We start from the raw sequence: 18,542 nt of genomic DNA on the forward strand, positions 1-18,542 counted from the left end.
ATTGCAACTGGGAGGGACCTTAGGGCACCTCTGTCACAGGCCCCTTGAGTAGGGAAGGACACAGACAGGGGAAGCGGTCGCTCTTGCTCAGAGCTGCTCAGACTTTCCAATGCTAATCGCGTTCACGTGCAGATTCTAATTCACTAGGGGTGGGATGGGGCTTGGGAATTTGGATTTCTCAGGTGATGCTTCTGTTGCTGGTCCAAGGACTACACTTTGAGTTAGCGAGGGGCACTTGCCCAAGTGAGTGGTTCAGTATTTGGGGAGGGCAATTTAAAGAAAATCGTCTTTTAAAATCTCAACTGTTTTTTTTTTTCTGACAATACATCCTCATAGTTAAGAACTCAAAAGATAAAGAGAAAATGGACGTCTTTCCATAATCTGCGACCCCCACTAAATACCGGTAACACAGTTACCAGTATGTATATATAATGATGTACATACTATTCTTTAATTTAACTTTGTTTTAATGACAATACACTGCACAGTTAGGTTCTCATTGTAAAATAAAGCCAGCTTTTTCACTTCATGATATATTATGTGTAACTTTCCTTGCCAATAACTACATTTACCCAAGTATTCCTTTCACATAACTTATTTAATCGATCTATTGATATAGTTTAAGATTTCCTCTAATTTTTCACTAATATAAATGATTCTGTAAAATAGCATGTACATCTCTGACTATTTCCTTGGGATAAATTTCTACTGGTGTATTTTTTTTTTCTGTCAATGTACTTACCCAGTTTAATTGGTACAACAAAAAGAACAGTTAAGAGAAAAGGGCAGGCTACAAAACAATGTATAGAATAATAGAATATATATCAAAATATTTAAAAAGAGGTTATCTCTTGGGGTAAGCTTACAATTGAATTTTACTTATTTGTGTTTTCTTGTGTTATATATATCACAAATTTTACTTGTGATATATATATATATATATATATATATATGTGTGTGTATATACATATCACCTGTGCCATAAAAATAAGAATGTTTTTACAAGATGGGAGCTAGTTGAAGTCAGGGATAAGACTTAAAATCAGCTCTACGTCACCATAAGATATAATGAATTTAGGCTGGATTGGCTTCTTTTTAAAAATCCAGTTAAAATTTATATACAGTGAAATGTACAGATTTTACAGGTTCAATGAGTTTTGATAAAGGTATACACTATGCACCATCACCCTAATCAATATATAGATTACCCCAGAAAGTTCCCTCAGCTCCTTTTTACTCACTTCCCACATAGGCAGCCAGTGTTTCCTATGGCAATAATGGATTAATTTTTTAGGTTCTTAAATTTCATGTAAATGGAGTCACATAGTATGTACTCTTTTGTGGCTGCTTTTCTTTCCTGAATTCAGTTCTGGCTTTTGTTTTTCCACTATGCCATCACTGCTTCTGCTTACTGAGTTATTATTACCCCAGTTTTAGAGATGATGGGACTGAGACTCAGAAAGCTGAAGTTTGCCATTTGTAAGTAAGTGGTAGAGCTAAGATGTGCATTCAAGTCTGCTCTGTAGAGTACAAAGCCTACACACTTACCCACAAAGCTTCATGAGAATCTTGCTGTGAGTGGGACCAACCCTCACCCTCCCAGGCCCCACATGAAGAATGACGAAAAGTCCTTGCCTGGAATGGCTGAGACGCAGAGAAGCCCCTCACTTCCTAGGCCATGGGGCAACAAGCCTTCTATCAAGGTGCTTGCATAAAGCATAGTTGATCAAAGTTGTAAACATCGTCTTTGGTACAGGGTGGTGTTGTCTCTGAACCATCTCTGTCATCATTAGACCATAGGCAACTTCTTTTCCCTTTGGAAGCATCATGTCCATATTTATGAAATATATCTACAATCTACTTCTCATCACCTCTGGGGCCACCACTGTGCTCCAATCCATCATTTCTCTCACCTGGACCATTGCCATAGCCTCCTAACTAGTCTCACTGAGTCTGTCCTCTACAGCCTGTTGTCAATTCACTACCCAAAGGGATGCTTTTCAATTAGTCAGATCATGTCACCCTTCTGTTTAAACCCATTCAATGTTTTTTTACTTCATTCAGAGTAAAAACCAAAGCCTTCATGTCACCTACAAGGTCCTCCATGACCTGACCCCTGTTATCACCCTTCCCTTATCTCTTACCACCCTTACTCTGGCTCATTCTGCTTCTTCCTAATTGAACTCCATGTTGTTTCCTGTATAAGACCGACACTCCTGCTTCAGGGTTTGCTATCTGAACTGCTCTCTCTCTCTCTCCACACACACACACACACACACACACACACAGTCACTTAGATATTTCCATGGATTATCCCCTTGCCTCCTTCAAGTCTTTGAGTTATTGTTTTTCTATCAGCTAGAACTTCCCTGGTTACCCTATTTAAAATCACAATGTTTGGACTTCCCTAGTGGTCCAGTAGTAGAGAATCCGCCTTCCAATGCAGTGGGTACGGGTTCAATCCCTGGTCGGGGAGCTAAGGTCCCCCATGCCTCAGGGCCAAAAAACCAAAACATAAAAACAGAAGCAATATTGTAACAAATTCAATAAAGACTTTTAAAAAATAAAATAAAACCACAATATTTCCTATCATTCCAAAGGCCTCCTACCTGCCTTCCTATGTTATTTTCTTGTATGGCAGGCCCAGTTAAGATCAGGAGGATTGCCACGCTTACCCCACAGCTGATTCCAGGTGCACCAGTCATGCAACATTGCTATGGCAACTGATAACTGGTACTACTTCACTCAAACAGGAGCTTTGAAAGACCCAAACATTTCAGGACTACTGGGACTAGTGACAGGCTTAGCAGCAAGAGCTTAGAGCCTGGGAAATGCAACCACAGGGGCCAAGTTCAGAGAACGTTAAAATCACACTCAAAATCAGCTATTCCTTCCTCAATGCTACTGGAAGCTTGTGGCTGGAATTAGTCTTGGTAAAGTCACTTGGTTTCAGTTAACAGAAATAGACTCAAATTAGCATAAGCAAAACCAAAAAAATTATTAAATGGATGCAGGCAGAAGTCTTTTTAACAGGATCTGAAGAAACACAAATAAGGCCTCAGGAGAGTGGGAACCAGGAACGTTCTGGATCTCTCAGGAGGAGGATTTTGTGGGCTTTCTTGAGTTCTCAAACCCCTTCTCAGTCTCAGCGGAGACCAAGAAGAATTTGATTAACCACTAGTATGCAGATGAGCAAGATTTTTGGGATCTGTTGTCTTCATGCCTGGTCCAATTGGCTAGCACCATGAGGGTGGGATTAAACATGGCAGTACATGTCCACCGCTATGGGTGGATGGGCAATTCTCAGAGAATGTGGCTATAAGTGAAGAAGAAACCTTAAAATGAAGTGAACCAACACATCCTTTTGTGTTAATAGTACTACTTCTAGGCCATTTAGGAAAAGACAATATTAGATAAGATTTACACTGTCCCCTAAATGCACGGGTTTTATAGATTTGTTGCCCGAAACACTGGTACAGTGGTCGTCTGTTTTCTTTCTTTCTTTCTTTTTTTATCAACACTTATTTCCTCTTATTCTGGAGACATCCTGAATATCCTTTGGAGACCAATTCATCCTCCTTTCCTAGTACTTGAAACTGTGGTTCAAGCTGGGTTGATCACACCTCTGGCTCTAGGTCTAGCCAATCCGCTTATCTTATCATTCAGGTCACAGTGTTTTGCTCAGGAGTGGGCATGGGCCCCAATTCAATCCAATGAGAGTCAGGCCCACCCAGGACATTTTCTGAAAGATTGAAAAGGAGAACTTCTTTTACTGTTGGCGCTAACAGCAGAAAGAATTGTGTAATCTAAGAACTGTTGGGAGACTCACATGGGACCTGGGAGAAAAGGAGAGCTGAGAGATGGAGAGTGTTCCAGCCCTGATGATAAAATGTGAGTCTCTGGACCCAGCACTACCTGAAGCTGGGTATACCTCCTGGATTTTTCAGTCATGTGAGCCAATACATTTGCTATTGTGCTTAAGACATTCTGAGTTCAGTTTCTCTCACTAGAAATCAAGAGAGCCCCAACCAACAATCTGCTTGGAGAGGGTGATGCCATCTTCCACTCCTTAAAGTAAGGGTATTCCATATCCAGTCCCAGACGCAGGATCTACAGACTTTCTGGGGAACATTTTTCTACGCCAGATGACACCAGTGAGGGCCATCTTCCACAACTTGCTAGGTACATGAGAGGTGGTGGCATGATAGAAGATCATTCTTATTTCTTAATCTGACCCAAGCTCCCAATGACCTGGATACTATTTCTGCATATAGACTTAGCTTAGAGCAATAGCATTAATTGTTGTAATATTAAAGAAATGTAAATTTGGTTACATTCATCTTCTAGGACACATTTTTCTCCAAGAGGCACACATGCTTCTAACAAAAGTTAGCATCATTATCTAGTGTAGGAAACATTCTTTTGTTAATCAGATTTTTTAAGGCTCAAGAGACATGCACAGATTACCTATGATGATGGGAACTTATTGAAAGTACACAAGACAACTATCACAGGAGAGTTCTTGATGGAATCTGTTTCTCCTGCCTACATGGAATCCATTCCACTTTCTACTGGCGAAAGAACCTATGTTTTCCTTTGGGAAATCCTCGTCCCCTACCTTATGGCCATGTGATTCTGGGAGGAACCCCCCACCCCTTCGACACCAATCATAATATATTCTCTCTGGCCATCATTGGTTCAGGAAGGGCATGCTTCCCAAGCCAGCTGATAAAAACCTTCCCTTAAGGAGAATTTAACCAGCATTTTTGCCAACATGTGAAAAGTCTTCTCAACCTCCTAGCTATGTCAGAAGGGTTTTCACTGCCCTATATCCAACCCGCTAGGCCTTTGACAATTCAACATTTTAGCATACATCATCTAAAACACTCCACTTCTAGTATTATTTGTAATCCAAGTAGAGCTCTGTATTTTGCAAGTATCTGAAACAAACAACTCTGAACTAGTTTAGGTTTTAAAATGGAACAAATTATCTCATGTACTGAGGAGTTTGGTTTCAGCTTAGCATAAACCTGGATTCAAAAGATGTCACCAGGACTTGTTTTCTCTGCCTTTAAGTCTTGACCCTACTTTCTCAGTGTTCATGCCATTCTCTGTCCAGTGCAATCATAAGATGGCTGCATTAGCTCCAGCCCCTAAATGTACAAAACTGAGTCCAGCAGGACTGGGGGCTCCAGCATTGTACGATTAGTTCTGAATGATCCTAAGCAGGCTTTATTACCTTGCTTGAAGCATGTCCTAACCTCTAACTGAAAGCTGTGATTAAAATAAAGAATGTGCTGATTGGCTTAGGTTTGGATCACATGCTTAGGTTTGGAATCACCTTTACCCAAAACACATGATCTGAGAGTGAGAAAAGGGTCATTTCCCCCAAAGCAAAATCCAAGTGAATTCTGGGTTGCAAAACAGCTAATCTTCCATAATTTCCCCAATTTTGCCTTCCTTGGCACTTGCAATTGATAGTTGTCTCAGTGAAACACTCTCTTCTCTTGGCTTCTATGTTGTATCAATTTATCTAAAATCTTTTTCTGCTTTTTGAAACTTTCTGTAATGTGGAGTCTGTAGAGACTCTGGGTTTTAGAGGATCAAGGTTCAGGGACTCAGGAAGCCGGTCATGAGAAATATCAATACCAGGAAATCTTAAACCTTCTGGAGAGTCAGAGGAGATCTAAAGGGGTTTAAAAGGTTTGGTTAAACTGATAATAGGGCTTAGGACTCAGGGGCACAGGATTGGCTAAGTGTGGGAACCCAGTGGTAATAAGTAAGCTTGTTCCCAAGTATGGCTCTTTCCAGGATTCCTGTGGCTCTAGAATAATATCCCTCTGTTCTTGGGGATGTTAACTTGATGTTACAAGGATGAGATCAAGACTCTCTCTTCATGCATGCTCACTGACCAGTTTTGGAAACCTACTGTCTTTGATCACTGGGGAACAGGGAACAGGATCCGTAGGTTCACTTGTGTGAATTTCATGATTTTTCTGATGCTCCTTCTCTTGCAGGAATGTCTCTTTAGATGATCAGCACCGTGGACAGCAGCCATGGATGCCGTTGTGGGTTCTCCCATTTCGCAGGAGGTCTCTAATGGTATGTTCCTCTCCCACAAAATGCCACTTGAAGATCTGAGATGGATACTGCAAGAAGGATGAAAGAGTGAAAGTGACCTCCTCCAGCCAGGTTGTTCAATCAGCACAGGTGACAGATAAGAGATGTCACACTCAGATTGCCTTTAGAACTAAAAATGTACAGTCGATCCCTGATATTTACTCTTGCAGTAGTTATGTTCTGTGAAGTCACACAAACACCGAATTAGCGAATACTGAACCATTTCTCTTAGGAGAAATAGAGAGTTAGTTTCCTGCGAGCCTCTGGTCACAACGTATTCATCAACTGATAAATACATAACTTTTAGAATGTGCGTTTCTGTTTAAAAATACCTTACTGTTGGTTCATCAGCATCGAACGACCAAAGGCATGATGACTCATGTACTAACGAAGCTTATCTAATGCACATATTTTCTCTGAAAGGCACATCACAGCCTTCTTGTGCGTGGGACAGCACATAAGCACTACAATTGAGGGCCGTTTTAAACAGCAAAACCACCAACAAAAGGCACAAAAATACGAGAGAATGGCACTAAATAGGCTGTAAAAATATAGCATGAGAGCTCAAACAAAAAGGCAGAAAAGATGGACATCCCGGCTCAAGAAGAGAGAGAGAAAATTTGCTCCTCCTCTACCTTTTCCTTCTACTTGGAAAGATTAGATGATGCCTGCCTACACTAGTGAGGATGATCTTCTTTGCTCAGTAGTGTTCCAAATGTGAATCTCTCAGAAACCTTCACAGAAGCACTCAGAAATAGCGTTTTACCAGCTATGTGGGCATCCCTTAGCCCAGTCAACTTGACATGTAAAATTAACAGGATACAAAAGGTACTCAGAAGTTATAGAACCCAAATCCCATATGGTCCTCCATGATTTAATTTGCTCTTCATTTTCTGTGTGTTAGGGTGGAAGATTAGGTTATTGATTTGATATCTTTCTTCTTTTTTAATATAGGTATTTAAGGCTATAAATTTCCTTCTAAGAACTGTTTGAGCTACATCCCATAAATTTTGCAATGTTGTGTCTTCATTTTCACTCATGTCAAAGTGTTTTCTAATTTCCCTTGTGCTTTCTTGTTTGACCATTGGTTATTTAGAAGTATCTTGTTTCATTTCCACATATTTGTGAATTTCCCACATTTCTTTCTGTTACTGATTTCTAATTTCACTCAATTGTGGTCGGAGAACATATGATGTATGATTTCAATCCTTTTAAATTTACTGAGGCCTGCTTTATGGCCTACCATACAGTCTGTCCTGGAGCCCTACATGATTTAGTGCCATTAAACCAGTTACCACACTAACCTCATATCCTACTACTTGCCCATTATTTACTCACCTCCACACTGGCCTCATCACTCTTTCTCAAACAACCCAGGCATGTTTTTTGGTTTTTTAAAAAATATTTATTTATTTATTTGGCCGCTCTGGTCTTCGTTGTGGCATGCGGGATCTAGTTCCCTGACCAGGGATCAAAACCGGTCTCCCTGCATTGGGAGCGTGGAGTCTTAACCACTGGACCACCAGGGAAGTCCCAACCCAGGCTTTTGGGCTACCCTCTGCCTGGAATGCCCTTCTTCCTAATTTTTGCCTAGCTCAAGATCTCCTCCAGATCCTTTCTCAAAAGTCACCTTTCCAACAAGTCTTTCATGACCACTCTATTTAAATTAGGTTTATTCCCCCTAACTGAATTCAAGATACCTAATAGAAGCTTTCAAATTTCGTTTCACAAAACTCTATACCATGATGTTAATGGTGACCCCCTGGAGTTGTAAAGGACACAACTGACTAAGATTTCATTCTGCTCCAAGTATTAGAAGCCCTGATTAACAGTGGCTTAAACAATGAGTGTAGAGAACACAACTAAAGCTGTGCTCAGATGGAAATTTATAACTTGAATGCACATATTTTAAAAGAATATTTCTTGGCAAGGATGCAGAGAAACTGGATCTCTCATACATTGCTGGTGGGAATGTAACCTGGTACTCTGGAAAGCAGTTTGGCTGTTCCTTATAAGACCAAACCCGAAAAAAACCCCAACCCAAACCAAACCAGACCAAACCAAACCGAAAAACCAAACACGCACTTACTATAAAACTTAGCAATCATGTCACATCCTTGGGCATTTTCCCCAGACATGAAAACTTATATTCAGACAAATATCTTTATGTGAATGTTCATAACAGCTTCATTTGTAATAGTCAAAAACTGGGAATAACTCAGAAGTTCTTCAGTAAGTGAATGGTTAAACAAACTGATGCATTCATGCAGTGGAATACCACTCAGCAGTAAAAAGAATGAATGTGGATAAATGTAACAACATGGATGGATCTCAAGGGCATTATGTAAAGTGCTAATAGCTCATTTCAAAAGGTCATACTCTAGAGGATTCCGTTTATATAACTTCTCAAATTGACAGAACTATGGAGATGGAGGACAGATTGATGGTTGCTAAGGGACAGGGATGAGGGTAAGAGAGGGTGAGTGGGAATAGAGAGGGGCAGCAGGAGGGAGTTGCTTTGTGGTGATAGACCAGTTCTGTATCTTGACTGTAGTGTGGTCACATAAATCTATCCATGGGACTAAACTGCACAGAATTCCCTCCTCTCACATATACAAATGAGTACAGTTGAAACTGGTGAAAACTAAATAATTGTAGTCATTCAACGATGTTGTACTAATGTCAGTTCCCTGGCTTTGATATTGCACATCAGTTACATAAGACATCATCATAGGTAGAAGTTGGCTGAAGGGTTCAAGGAACTCTATGTACTAGTTTTGCAACTCCTTGTGAGTCCTGTATTATTTCAAAATAAAAAGTTAAACAAATTTTAAAGACTATTTGAAAATCGACCCTCTAAGCTACCATCTCAAGAAGCTAGAACAAGAACAGCAAAATAAAACCCAAAGAAAGTAGAAGGAAGGAAATGATAAGAGCAGATAACAACAAAGTAATACAGATAAGTTAATTATATAGTCTTGATCTCTGGTAGTGTAAGTCCTCATTCTTCAAGATTATGTTGGTTATTCTAGGTCTTTTGTATGTTCTTATAAAGTTTAGAATTAGCTTGTCAGATTCTACCAAAAAAGCTTGCTGTGATTTTGATAGGGAATGTATTGAATCTATAGACCAATTTTATGAGAACTGGCATTACAATATTGTCTTTACAATACTGAGTCTTCTAACCATGAATATGGTATATCCTTTCATTTATTTGGGTTTGCTTAATTTCTTTCAGCAATATTTCATAGTTTTTAGTGTAGAGGTCTTATGTTTCTCGTCAGATTTATTCCCAGATATTCAATGGGTTTTGGTGTTGTCATAAATGATTTCATTTTTAATTTCATTTTCTGCTTGTGTTACCAGATGCTAGAAGTTAACGCAGCTGCTCAAGGATGTCAAGGTCCAGTCTCCTGTTTTCTTCTGCTCCACCGTCCTTTGCATCTCAGGGTCACAAGCTGACCTCTTCATCCCTTGGTCTGGAAGATCTTTCCTGGGAGGAAGAAGCAAGTGACAAGGTGGAAGGGTTAGCACCTAGACTGGGAAAGAAAAACTTTCCAAGAAATCTCTACAGAGATGTCAGGGACTAGAACTCTGTCTGGCAACTCCTAGATACAGGGGAGGTAAAAATGGAATTTTTAAACCGGGTTCATTGCTGCCCCAAACAAAAATCAGAGTTCTATTGTTAAATCATAAGGGGAGAATAGATGTTAGGTGGGCAACTAGCACTGACAGCCACAGTGCAGAAAAGGATTCAGCACCTTCATAGCACCATGTACCCTTACCAACCTCTCAATATGGCTAAGGGACAGTTTTTATTTAATTCAGTGTTTCATGTTATTTGACTTATGTAAATATTACTCCATACTGATCTGTGTCATGTACTCTAATTTCCTCCCTTGGTCAACTTTTGTGTTTTCCTTGGAGTTGCGGCTTCTTGTTTTTGTTTGCTTAGTTTTCTATGTCACTGTCTCTAACTCTTTCTAAACTCTCCAACAGAATTGCAAAATTTCACTTGAAAAAAATTTTTTATGTAGTCAGACACATCAAGTTTCCCTTTTTCCCACATCTTTCCTGGAGTCTTCTGTAATCTTACTCCTCCTGAACTGGTTGTTCACTAGCATTCTGGAATTTTCTTTAGCCTCTCCTTGTGTTGGGTTTTCTGTCGGTCTTAATGGTTTAACCCCTCATTTTTGTTGACTGTATTTTCTAATAGCCCTGACAAAAAAGTCATGGGAAGTATATTTTCTGAGGCATTACCTTTGTTCCATCCTCACACTTGATTCAAGTATAGTTTGTCTGGGAATAGAATTATAGATTAGAAATAATCCCTCATTATTTTGAAGACATTACTTCATTGTGTTTAGCTTCTCATTTTGCTTTTGATAGTCTGATGTGATTCTGATTTCCACTTTTTTTCCCTTTTTCTTTTTGTGACTGTGTCCTATTTTTTCACTATGAAAGTTTTTATGATATTTTTTGTTCTTGGGATTCTACATTTCCCAATTACATGCCTTGGTGGGGATCTTTTTCAAATACAATGTGCTGTATACTTTATTTTTTATTATTTTTTATTTATTTATTTATTTTTACTGCGGTACGCGGGCCTCTCACTGTTGTGGCCTCTCCCGTTGCGGAGCACAGGCTCCGGACGCGCAGGCTCAGCCGCCATGGCTCACGGGCCCAGCCGCTCCGCGGCATGTGGGATCCTCCCGGACTGGGGCACGAACCCGTGTCCCCTGCATCGGCAGGCGGACTCTCAACCACTGCACCACCAGGCAAGCCCTGCTGTATACTTTTACTCTAGATGCTCATGTTCTTCAGTCCTGGACATTTTCTTCTATTACTGCCTGCTGGAAATTACTGCTCTCTTGGTAGAATTACTGTCAGTTAAGTATTGAACTTCAATGAATTGTTTCTCATTATCTTTTCTTTCCTCTTTCCCATCTGTTTTCTTTTTAATTCTGTTACCGAATGCAAGTTTCTGTGCCCAACTCGCAGTGAGGTCAAACAATACTGAAACATCAGAGTTTGGAGCAGAGAAAGGTTTATTGCAGGGCCATGCAAGGAGAATGGGTGGCTCATACCCCCCAAAACCCCGAACTCCCCAAAGGGTTTCAGCAAGCATTTTAAAGGACAGGTGAAGGAGTGGCACCCCAGGGTCTGTGATCAGCTCGTGCACAATTCTCTGATGGTGAAATAACAGGTGGTGTCACAGGGGTTAACATTTTCAGTCCTTAGACTCCAGGAGGCTATGTGTTCATGGTCATCAAGCAGTTAACATCTTCCATTTGGTGGGGGTTTTAGCAACTGTAAAATGACTCTGGAAATGTCCATCAGATACTATTATCCAGGTACTTCAAAGAGGAGCTAAAGTAGAGGATATGAGGAGGAGTGTGTCCCGGGAAGGCCCCATAGGGTCTTGCTTGGTTACAGTTCTACTTTCTAGGAGATTTCTGCAACTTTATCTTCCAACTCTTTTGTTCAATTTTAAATTTCTTCTATCAAAACTTTAATTCCGGGCTTCCTTGGTGGCGCACTGGTTGAGAGTCCGCCTGCCGATGCAGGGGACGTAGGTTCGTGCCCCAGTCCAGGAGGATCCCACATGCCACGGAGCGGCTGGGCCCGTGAGCCATGGCCGCAGAGCCTGTGCGTCCGGAGCCTGTGCTCCACAACGGGAGAGGCCACAACAGTGAGAGGCCTGCATACAGCAAAAAAAAAAAAAAAAAAAAAAAAAAAAAAGTAAAAAAACTTTAATTCCCAAAAGTCATTTATATTCTTATTTTTAAAAAAATCATGTTATTGCTTTATAGATGCAATATCTTTTCTTATCTCTTTGAACATGTTAAGTACAATTTTTAAAACTTTCCTTTAGCTCTCTGCTTTGTCTCAATTTCCTCGAAAGGAAGGAAAATGTCTTACTTAATGTCTGATGATCCTGAGTTATTTATCTTTAACAGTGAGCATTAAAAAGCTGTGTATATGAGGTGTGACTTTTCTTTTTTTTTAATTGGGGTACAGTTGCTTTACAATGTTGTGTTAGTTTCTGCTGTACAGCGAAGTGAATCAGCTATATGTATACATATATCCCCTTGTTTTTGGATCTCCTTCCCATTTAGGTCACCACAGAGCACTAAGTAGAGTTCCCTGTGCTATACAGCAGGTTCTCATTAGTTAACAGTTTTGTACGTAGTATTGTATATATGTCAATCTCAATCTCCCAATTCATCCCCCCCACTTCCCCCCTTGGTGTCCATATGTTTGTTCTCTACACCTGTGTCTCTGTGTTTCTGCTTTGCAAATAGGTTCATCTGTACCATTTTTCTAGATTCCACATATATGCATTAATATACGATATTTGTTTTCCTCTTTCTGACTTACTTCACTAGGTGTGACTTTTCAACTCAGAGGGCCTCAATGTTCAGAAGGAATCCAGCCATTTGTGTCAGACTCCCAAATGTCACGGTGTGCAGACCTTTTTTTTTTTTTCTTGCGGTACGCGGGTCTCTCACTGTTGTGGCCGCTCCCGTTGCGGGGCACAGGCTCCGGATGCGCAGGCTCAGCGGCCATGGCTCACGGGCCCAGCCTCTCCGCGGCATGCGGGATCCTCCCGGACCGGGGCACGAACCTGCTTCTCCTGCATCGGCAGGAGGACTCCCAACCACTGCGCTACCAGGGAAGCCCTGTGCAGACCTTTTTCAGAGCCCCTTTTCTCTAGAAAAGAATGCCGATTTCCTGCTGATGGTCCTCTGTACCGGTTGGGACCAAATGGCAAAAGTGGGTTGGGTCGGGGATGGTTTCGCGATCTTTAGGTGCTAGTCTCTTACTTGGTTCCCTACTTTTCAGAATAGTTCCTCTTGCCTGTCCTTTACTAGGGCTTTAAATTTGGAAACTCTCCGAAGTTGGAAACTTTCTAGTTTAATGTCTTTGTCGAATATACTTCATGTTGGATGTTGGAGCTAGAAGCATCTTTGCCTTGGATGTGTGTGATAAGTGAGGGTACCTAAGCGTCTAAATATATAGACTTTCAACCAGGCTCCCTATTTTAAGACCCATGCTTTACCCCATCTTTTACTGCATCTGATGCTTCTAATTCCTGACTGTATTAGTTTGCTAGGGCTGGGATAAAAAACTACCTCAGATTGGAGGGCTTGAACAACACACTTTTATTTTCTCACATTTCTGGATGCTGGGAGTCTGAGATCAAGGTGTTGGCATTGTTGTTTTCTTCTGAGGCCTCTCTCCTTGGAAGATGGCTGTTTTCTCTCTGTGTCTTCACATGGTCTTCCCTTCGTGTGTGTCTCTGTACTAATCTCCTCTTCTTACAAGGATATCAGCTGTATTGGACTAGGGCCCACCCTAATGACCTCGTTTTAACTTAATTACCTTTTTTAAAGATCCTATCTCCAAATACAGTCACATTCTGAAGTACTGGGGTTAGGACTTCACCACAGGAATTTGAGGGGAGAGGCAGGATGCAACTCAACATAACACTGAGCTTTCAGAGATTCAACAACTTAGTTTGCTTGTTGTTTTCCTCCTCTCTGTGACTATTTGATATTCATATTTCTCAGTTCTGGTAATATCTTTACCTGATTTCCAGCTTTTGAAACAGTCTTGACATCTCTCTGTTGGATTACCTGTTATTAACTTGACAGCATTACCTCTCTTTTATAGTTCCCTCTGTGTCACAGGGAAGAAGCCTAGAAGTACATTTCCAAGAATCTCTTTCTTAGTGTTTGCTAATGAGAGGTACCCACAAAGAATTCAGAAGATAAAAGAGAAATTGTTATTCTCTGGTAGCTATTGTGGGCAGGTGGGTGAGCAGACAGTAAACTTGAAGTTCTCAGTATCTCCCAGTCAAGGACTATAAATCACTCCTTTTAATTCTACCGTTAGCTGGGAAGACCATAGGTTCTCCCAGAGCTACTGAGCAGGGCTGGGATTAGGGTGAGGTGAGCAAGGTAGGGTCGTGCAAATGCACGATCAGACTGTTTCCTGTTTAAAATTTTTAAATTAAATTTTTTTTAATTAAAAAATTCTGTTTTAAAATTCTGGCATTTTTTTCACCATAGATTTTTTTTGCATTGTTTGCTTTTAAAAAAATATTGTGTTAAAATATTCTTTATTTTGATAAGTGAGTTGTGATGGTTAATTTTAAGTGTCAACTTGACTGGGCTAAGAGATGCCCGGATAGCTGGTAAAACATGATTTCTAGGTGTGTCTGTGAGGGTGTTTCTGGAGGAGATTAGCATTTGAATGAGTAGACTGAGTACAGAAGATCCACCCTCACAAGTGCAGCTGGGCATCACCCACTCCACTGAAGACCTGAATAGAACAAAAAGGCGGAGGAAGGGTAAATTTGATTTTTTTTGCTTGAGTTGGGCCATTCATCTTCTCCTGCCCTTGGACATCATCACCCTGGTTCTTGGGCCTTCAGACTCAGACTGGGAGTTACACCATTGGCCCCATTCTCAGGTCTTCGGAGTCAGAATGAATTATACCACCAGCCTTCCTGGTTCTCTGGCTCACAGACAGCAGATTGCAGGACTTCTCAGCCTTTACAACCATGTGAGGCAAGTCCTATAATACATATATACACATCTACTCTGTTAGTTCTGTCTCTCTGGAGACCCCCTAGCACATGAGTGTTTTGGTGTCCTCTTAAAGTCTGTATCGAAGGTGACTGCCTCACTAGTCTCACCCTATACCTGGCCCTGCCCTTGGTAGGCACAGAGCTGCCAGGTTGCTCCGGAGATTCTCTCGCTTTGGTGCTGCGGGGTGAGACTGGTGACAGTGACCGGCCTGCCCTGCTTTCCCCAGCTTTACATTGGTGGGGTGAGCCCTACATTTCCCCTTCCTAATCAAAGCACACAGAGTGGCTTCTGTTTTGATAGAACTTTGATTTACACAATCTTTCATTGGCTGTATTCTCCTTTCTTAATCTCTCTTTTGTAGAGTTATATCTTTTTTATTCTTTTATTTTCTCTCTCTTTCTCGCTCTCTCTCTCTCACACACACACACACACACACACACACACACACACACACACATCTTACCTACTGGATCTGTTTCTCTGTAGAACCCTGACTAACACAAAGCGTTAGTGTTAGTGATATCACTTGATATCAACATGACTTATCTCTGAGTGACGTCAGCCTTCATCATCACTTGGTTTAGGGAGTGTCTGCTCCATCACAAATTTACTATTTCCCCCTTCCCACACTTTGTTCTTTGGGAGCAAGTCATGAAGTCTAGCCCACACTCAAGGGGTAAATGTATTTAAAAATAAAACCTCTTATCATTGCAGCAAGTAAGAATCAGTGTTGCTAAAATAGAGGGTGAATGTAAAAATGAATAGAGGAAAACAAAACAATATTATTAAAATCTATCTAGATACTTGTTCAGTTATCTAATCATAACAAATTACCCCACAACTTAATGGGTTAAAACTATACAACAATTTATTTTGCCTGTGAATCTGCAGTCTGGGCAGGGCTTGTCAGGGAGGGCTTGTCCTTGCTCCATGGACATCACTGGGGTGGATTGACTGAAGGCTGGGGGACCCTCTTCCAAGACTACTCACTTGCATGGCCGGCAAGTTGGTGCTGGTTGTCAACTGGAGCTCAGTCAGGGCCCAGGGCCCAGAGCTTCAGGCTTGATCCCTTTCCATGTGACCCTCTCATTGTGGCTTGGGCTTCCTCACAGCATGGTGGCTGGGTTCCCAGGGTGAACATTCTGAGAGAGAGACAAATGGAAGGTATATACCTTTTATGATATGGCCTCAGAGTCACACAGTTTCACTTTTGCTGAATTCTATTAGTCAAGGCAGTCCCAGAAGCTCACCAAGTTTCAAAAGGGAGGGGATGTAGCTTCTACTTTTGATGGGCTGGATGGGGAGTAGCAAGGTCCTCAAAGAGCATGTGGAATAAGAACTACAAGCTAGGCCATTACTCCTGCTGCTGAAGGCTCTGAACTTGTTTAAGAAAGGAGAGAAAGAAAGAGATTAGCAAGTGGTGGAGAGGTTTACAAAGCATCCTAGCACCACACTGAGACTCCTCCTTTCACGAGGAAATGAATGACAGGAACATACTTTGCTTATAATGTACGTATGAGTCTATATAGCGACACTGAACTTGCGCTTCCTTGACATGTGAAGCTTTTTCATGTCCTGTGTCATTACACATGTGATTTTCTCTTCTTAAATTTCCTTTACTCCTTTCTTTGCCTAGAAAACTTATTTTCTTTCTTCCAAACCCAGCTTCACCCTCTGAGGCAAGAACAACATCTTGTTTATTCTAGCCCTTATTTTACCCTTGCATTATAATTTCTCTGAGAGCCATTAGGCTTCCCAACTTCACTCACTACATTTTGAATTCTTAAAACATAGGAGCCACATGTTATTTGTAATTGTAAGTTTTTGGCCATTTTATCTCTGCCTATAACACCTCATCTCCATACTACATTTCCTATCCAGTCAACTCCTATTCATCCTTAAAAACCCAGATTGACTAACACTTTCTAAATGCAGTGTTCACTATCTCCTCCCCATTGAGGTATTAACTTCCTCTCTGTACTGTCACCAGATTTCATTTGTATTTCTATGGCAATGTCCAGGTGTTACAGTGTAATTCATTGGATGGTATGTCAGTCTTTGAGGGCAGGGACTAAGTTAAATCATCTTTGCTTTAGACCAATTCCCCAGAACCAGACCCCAAGATGAGAACTCATGTGTAAGTGGTTTTTAAGGAAGAGCTCTTACAAGAAACTCATAAGGGGTGTGGGGAGCAGATAATGGAAAAGGAAGCTGTCAAGAAAAGATGGAATGGAGCAGGGTCTTGGAAAGGGAACTTTCATCCGATCCTGCAGGGAGCTCTTGACTGTAAGTTATGTCTCAAAATTTGTGATGATGAAGGTGGAGAAACTGGCTTCCATACTCTTGCACGCAACCATCGTTGGCCAAGGGCCACCCCAGGAGACACAAGCCCCCAGCACTTCCACTCTCTGCGTGTGTAAATGAGGCCGTGCCAGTAGCCCAAAGACAGCTGTCAGAAGAGAGTCACAGGTGCAGCCATTCAAAGCAAAGCACACAGCTGGAGGGCTGGCACACAGAAAGGGTAAAGGATCCCATGCATCTAGGTGGGGCACCAACAGTGTCGGCCAAATCCTGGAGCCTAGTGAATGTCCTTACAAAGAAGGAAGGACTGGGGGAGAGGGGAGGCCGTTGCCATATCTTGCTGAAGATATCATATCTTCCTAATGATAAGAGAGTCACAATGGAAGAATATATTTAACTCACTTCAATGGTTCTGAGTCAAAAAAAGAAAATAGAATCTTAAGATAATCCTTGTAAGATTGTGCTGGCAAATTGGAAAACATGGGTGATTTTCTAGCAAAATAACATGACTGAAATTAATCAAGAGGAGAAAATTTAGACAGACCAATATTAAAAAACTTTTTATTGAAGTATATTTGATTTACTATGTTGTGTTAATTACCTCTGTACAGCAAAGTCATTCAGTCATATATATATATATATTCTTTTTTAAAATACTCTTTTCATTATGGTTTATCCAAGTATGTTGAATATAGTTCCCTGTGCTCTACAGTAGGACCTTGTTGTTTATCCATTCTGTATATAATAGCTTACATCTGCAAATCCCAACCTCCCACTCCATCCCTCCCCCAACCCCCTCCCCCTTGGCAACCACCTGTCTGTTCTCTATGTCCGTGATTCTGTTTCATAGGTAGGTTCATTTGCATCATATTTTAGATTCCACATGTAAGTGATATCATATGGTACTTGTCCTTCTCTTTCTGACTTACTTCACTTAGTATGATAATCTCTAGTTGTATCCACGTTGCTGCAAATGGCATTATTTTGTTCTTTTTAATGGCTGAATAGTACCCCACTATATATATGTACCACATTTTCTTTAACCATTCATCTAGACAGACCAATATTAATGGATGGAAATTACAAACTATTTCAAAGAACTCCCTGCCCTACCAGATCCAGACAGTAAATGGGAGAATTCTTACAACCTTTGAAAACACATTATTTAAATTGTTCCAGAGCCTGAGGAAAATAGGGACGCTTTTAAAAAGCATAATGTCCCTTATGTCTCCTGGGGTGGCCCTTGCTTTTAAAAATCTGGTAAAGCTGAAATCTGCTGAGGGTAGCGTGCACACACACACAGACTGCAAGCTGGCTTTCTTATAAAAATAGATTTAAAATTCTATGTGAAATGGTAGCAAGTAGATAAAGCAATACATTTAACGCTATCAACAAGACACGTCACATGAGCAGGTTGCAGTGGACATTTGTCATTTTTGGCTGCCCAGCTTTGAGTAGTCTTCCTTTTGGAGGGAATCTCAAGATGAATGGGAGGCAGCTCTTTCTCCCACTATGTGGTCCTCT

This window comes from Tursiops truncatus, chromosome 15, assembly GCF_011762595.2.
Source record: "Tursiops truncatus isolate mTurTru1 chromosome 15, mTurTru1.mat.Y, whole genome shotgun sequence".
Taxonomy (NCBI): domain Eukaryota; kingdom Metazoa; phylum Chordata; class Mammalia; order Artiodactyla; family Delphinidae; genus Tursiops; species Tursiops truncatus.